Here is a 5,968-nt window from a genome sequence, read left to right as displayed (position 1 = left end):
TAGCGCGGGCGGTGCGAAGCCGCCGGGGCCGCCGCCGCCGCTCCATTGGAGCAGGACGCTGCCAATCTGCCGCCACCGCCCCGGGACGCTTCCTGTCTGCGAGCCGCCCCCCGCGCCCGGGACGGGGCAGTCCCACCCCTCCCTGGGTGCAATGTTTCCCCCTCGGGATGCACTATCCCCCACCAGGACGCGTGGTCCTCTCCCACCCCCCCGGGGTGCACTGTCCGCCCCCCTCCGGGGTGGACAGTGCCCCCCAGAGCTCCCCCTGGGGCGCAGGGACACACCCCTCCGCATGCCCAGGGTGCCTAACCCTGCCCGGTGCCCACCCCTCCTGCATTTGCCAACGCTGCCTGCCCCCCCTACCCCCCCCGCATCCCGGAGGAGCCGAGGCAGGTAGGTCCTGCCCGTGACTCAGTTTCCCTCTCCCTTGGGAGGGGCATTTCTTCGGGGTTTATTTTTCTAGCGATTTGTTTGATGGGGAGCGAGTAGGGCGAAATGGAGCCCCGGGGCTTGCGTCCCTGAAGAAAAGCCTCTTTCCTCCTTGTGGCTTTCAGAGTGTGTTTGTGTGCCCCTTTTGCAGCACCCCTCTCTATCGCCCTACCTGCTTTCCTTCAGAAATGAATTGGCTTTGCGATTTCAACACAGTGAAAATTTTCAGGAGGAAAAAATCATACCGCAGCTCTGCAATGGCAAACCAGCTGGTGAAGACCCTTTGGAAACTTTCTCCTCATCTGGCACCAGAGGCCAAGTGTGGTCTGGGGTCCCGCCGGGACACGCTGGAGCTCCCAGGTGATGCCGTTGAGTCTGGCGCTGCTGGAGCCCTGGGACAGACCCAGCGTTTTCCTTGCCGCTGGGCACGGCGCCTGTTTGGAGATAAGGGCCACGTGCCCCGGGTGTGTGCAGCACCCGCGCAACGCCCCTCCGGCAATCCCACAACAACAGACCTCTCTGCATCCCAGCAGGAATCAAGGGGGTGGCAGCCACAAACCAAACCTTGCCTGTGTTCTGGCACACCTTTGCAACCCCACCGTAACAACTGGCTACCTGCTGCCTATCTCTGCAACCCCACAATAACACCCCCGTGAGTCATCTCACCTCCCGTGTAACCCTGCAGTAATAACCTGGTGTTTTCCTTCAGCCCAGCCCTCCCATGCAACCCTATGATAACGGATTTTGGGAGAGGCGGAGGCTGCGGGTGAGGTGCCCTCACCGGTTCCCAGCCACACTGCAGTTGTTGTGCTCATCTGCTGTTGAAGCTCGCTGCCCGCATCACCAGAAGAATGGTCCAGTGCGGCACATCTACTCTTAGCCTGGGGATACCAGCTTGCCAGATGCATGTGGCCGGATCTGTCCCGGATTTCTGTGCCACAGGAGATGGGGCCATGCCAGGGTTGGGGATGTCCCTGCCTGAGTCAGCTCATGCAATCTCACAGGTGCTTTGCAGGAGGGGTCTGGTCCCACCAGCCTGTTCACGTCTGCCCTTCGCTAGTGGCTTACATGGATTTTGGGATCCTGGGGATGTAGGAAGGGCTTCCTGAGCAGAGAGAGGTTTTCTCCATCTGGCTTCTCACTTTCCCCTTCCCGCCTCCCCCCGCCACTTTGCACTCTGCAATCCAAGTGAGCTGAGGGATGGCGAGCATCTTGTTGAATCAGCCCCTCCAGAAGGAGCGGAGCTGGGCGGGCTACAGCAAGAATTTGGCCGTAGGTTCTCTCCCGGGAGCAGACCCTGAGCTTTCCCCAGCACTTCGTGGTGCTCACTGGGCGCCGGGAGCCGGGCTGCTTGGCGCCAGCGCTGGCGTGGAGCCACGTGCTGCTTTCTCCGCCGCTGCAGCTCTGGAGAGCTGAGCGGAGATGTGGATCCAGGGAATCCTGCAACTCTGTAGAGCTGGGGCCATCCTTGAGAGCAGAGCTTGATTCGGAGGGGGTCTCCGTGTCGGGGGAAGGAGATGACGGATACCTCACCGGGGTGCTGGGACAGGGGACGCAGTGGGGCTCTGGGGCTTGCCAGGCCAGCAAGCTGCAATGTTGGGTGAAGAAGGGGCAGGTTTGGCCGGGGAGGTATGGGGTCCACCGGGTTGCTTGGTGGGGTTGCAGGCACCCCAAAGTCCTCGGGGAAGGACTTTCCCACACTGTCCTGGCACAGGGCAGGCAGGACTGGCACAGCCTGCAGCTTTGACGTGTCGGCTCTTCCCCTGCTCCATCCTCAGGCTCAGGTGAGGATTGTGTCCTCCACACACCCCGTAGCTGCTCCATCCCACTGTGGCACAACATTTTGGTAAAGGATATCTGCCAGGCTAGCTGCAGCATCCCGACCAGCAGCTGGTGCCCTGCTCAGCGCTCAGTCCCCTGATCAGCACCACAGAAGGACTGAATCTAGGGGACTGCAGAGTCTCTCTTCTCTTCCCTTTCCCTTTCCCTTTCCCTTTCCCTTTCCCTTTCCCTTTCCCTTTCCCTTTCCCTTTCCCTTTCCCTTTCCCTTTCCCTTTCCCTTTCCCTTTCCCTTTCCCTTTCCCTTTCCCTTTCCCTTTCCCTTTCCCTTTCCCTTTCCCTTTCCCTTTCCCTCTCCTGTGAGCAGGACCAGTCCAGAAAGGGAGCTGCCAACTCTTGTCCAGGTGGGTCATGACTTGGACACATGAGCAGATGACTGGCAGTGATGTTATACTACCAAACCCACGCAGAACCTGCTGAACCAGGGCTGTATGAGCTGTGCGTTGCTCTCTCTCTCAGTCCACAGCTGTGCCTGACTTGCTGCTGGTGTTTGCTCAAAGACGCCCTGCGCTTTTTGCTGGGAAGCAGAAGCCCCACATCCACGAACTTGGCTCCCATTTACTGGGCTAGGTGGAGAGATTGGGAGGTTTGGGATAGGAAGCTCGAGAGCAGGGATGGCACTGAAATTGAAGTGAGATGCATCATGCTGATGTACAGGTGCCTTGTCATGATGATGTGCCGAGGGACAGGGACACTGGTCCTCGGTCATGTTGGAGGATTTAGCACTTGCTGGATTGCTGTGTGGATGACACAAGTGGAGCAGATGGACAGAGAGAGGAGGCTTTTGGGGACCGGAGGTCAAAGCAGTTGGAGGCTGTGGTGTCCTCCCACGGTTTCTGTGCAGAGGGCACTGCCACAGGGTGCATTCCCTCCAGTGCAGGGCTGGCCAGTGGTGTGGAGCTGGTGGCGTGGAACCTCTCCTGCCCCAGTGCCCATCTCAGCACTGCCTGTCTGAAGATGGTCCATGATTGTGCAGCCAGCACATGGATGGGGCTGGGGTAATTACAGGGCACACACATGCTTTGGTGCGCCGGTGACTCTTCCTGACATCCCAGAGGCAGGGGCTACTGTTCCAGAGGTGCAGGTACCTGCTGGGTGCAAGGCATAGCAGGGCAATGGGACTGTGCCAGCCAGCACTGTTCTTTTTTCCCTGCGTGGGACCTGTCCTGTGAAGCCTCCTGCTCAACATCTTTGCTCACACTGGCTTGGCGCGTGGCCGGGCTCTGACTGACGTGCCGTGGGCATGGCCCTGTTTGAAGTGCAGGCTTGTTGTGTGTTTACCCTGGCCAGTCTGAGGTGTACAGGAAACCAGAGAGCTCTGCTCCCTGGCTGTCACTTTATTTATTATGGTCACAGCTTGGGCTGCCCACGCTGTGAGAAGAAGGTAGCAAAAACCCCAAGTGCTGCAGCGCAGCTCCAGCCCTGCTCTGCTGTGATTCCCACTGCTGTCCTGCGGCTGAGAGCAGTCCCGCCTGGAGCAGGATGGCAGGGTGCTCAGTGTCACGTGATGCTCGCCTTGTCTGACAGCAGGGTGGTTTGTCCCAGACTTGTCCGGCCACACCATGCCAGGAGAAATTCCTGATGAACGGACACCCAGCCTGATGCCACATAGCAGGCATTACCTGCACTGGCATCTGGATGTCCCAGCTTGGTCCTATCTTCCCTGGCTTTTCACCTCTGCTCTGCAGAACAGCAACGAGCGTTGCCCTAGGTCTCTGTAGCTTCATCCCTGCTCCAGGGCTTTCTCTTCATCCAACTCTGTCATCTCTGGGAAGGAGGAGTGGGGGACACAGCCCAGCTGCCACCTTGACTTGCAGAGCCCGGGGCTCTCCCGCTCTTTGGGCTCACAGGACACGTGTGGTTCATTGCCCATGGCCAGCAGCTCCATGCAGCCTGCTCCATCCCTGCTGCTGTGGCAAGCCCTCATCCTGGAAAGGACACTAGGGTGGTGTCCGTGGTTGTGGAAGGAGTCTAAGGATTGGAGGCTGCTGAGGGCAGGGAATCCCTCCTTGTGGGGCTGGGGACAGGCACACCAATGGAGACTGGAGCCACCCCAGCTGCTCCCCACTGCTGTGCACTGCAAGTACCCGGCCGACAGCGCACAGATGGCTGCACACCACAAGACATGGGCAAACTCGCAGCCGAAGAAATGAAGCAGAGAGAGGAGACATTATACACAGAGCTATTTATAGGGGCTGCCCTTCTGCCAGGACTTGACTGGCAGCAGCAAGGGATGGGCTGGTGTTGAGGGAGCTCAGTCCAAAACCACCAGCCAGCAACATGGGGACATGAGATGAAACCTCCCCGTGCTCAAAGAGCTCCTGGTCCCTGCGAAGTCACGCGGTTCTCCAGGCTGCCTTGCTATTAACGGGAGAAAACAGTGGTGAGCTGATAAACAGGGGAAGATGAGCCAGCTGCTGACACCCGGGGTGATTTGGCAGCCCTCCTTCCCGGGCAGGCAGCTGGGTGCTGGAGCCCACCTCAAGGGACTAGGCACTTGATCTGAAATCGTCAGGAGGGTGGTTTGAGCCACAAAGAGTTAGTTCTGTGGAGGGCACAGAGAGCTTCCTGTAAGGAGGATTTTTAGAGCTCAACATTAATTTTGTTGTCTTTAGGCATCTCAAGACTCTGTGTTTTCTATGAAAAGAAAGTCCAGGCAGGGATTCGCTGAAGGACAATGATAATATTTGAGTCTGAGTTTCTGGAGATGTGAAATTTATAGCATGAGATAGTGAGTAAAAAAAACCCAGAGAAGTGGAACATGAGAAGTTATTTCCAAAGGAAAAACTGGAATGTTTCCTTCCAGAAAGGCTGGCTGTAACATCTGAACACTGCTGGACTCCACCTCTCCCCCAACACTGTTGTGGAGGGTGGATTTGTCTCCTGGCTCTGGGTAGCATCTTCCCGGTGCTGGCCCTCGGCAGCTGGACACTGCCCACAGAGCCACCTCCTAGGCGCTGCACAAGGAGACCCTGCCCAAGGGCGAGGCTGGGCTGCTCCCTGAAGCCACCGAAGACAACAGGCTGACTTTTGGTTGTTCAGACCCAAGGATGTATCACCCACATACCTGCTCCTCAGTTTCTCGGCAGAATAACTTTCCATCTCCCCAGCGAATCTCAGCAAGGCAAAAGTGATGCTGTTGTTCTGGGACAACGGCCTTCTCTTGCTGGGGATTCTGCTGGACCAGCTGCACTAATGCCCCAGCCCTGCTCTGACGCTTGGCAGGCTGCCTCCAGAGGGGCCTCTTTGACTTCCCCCAGGCTGGTGTAAAATCAGATAGGAGCGGTCCTTGGGACCTGCTACCAGCCTTGGATCAGGGCAGGGAGGCATTCTTTCTTACGTACCTGCTCCTGGAGGCTTCTCCTGGTTGTGGACCACAGGTGATGAGGATTTTTTACGCTATCATGAAAAGCCCTGTTGCTTCTGCGCCCATGAGCTCGGATTGGTGCCTTTGGGCTCTGAGTGGTGCTGCAGCATGGAGCAGAGCTGGAAAATAGGGATGAGATAGAGACACTTGGAGCCCAGTGCTCAAAACCTGATGGATGCTCCATCAAGCTGTGGCGTTGCCGGAGGAGGGAGGGCCCCCGTGGAGAGCAGCATCCCCCAGACCGGACCGGGGGGTGCTCAGCAAGGGCTGGGAGACCGTGGCGGGGAAAGCAGGAGCACTCCCCGCCGAGGCCCAGGCAGCAGGCGCGTTTCC

Source organism: Chlamydotis macqueenii, chromosome Z (genome assembly GCF_036417535.1).
Source record: "Chlamydotis macqueenii isolate bChlMac1 chromosome Z, bChlMac1.mat, whole genome shotgun sequence".
NCBI lineage: Eukaryota > Metazoa > Chordata > Aves > Otidiformes > Otididae > Chlamydotis > Chlamydotis macqueenii.
The sequence above is the reverse complement of the archived record's forward strand: the minus strand, read 5'-3'. Positions refer to the sequence as shown.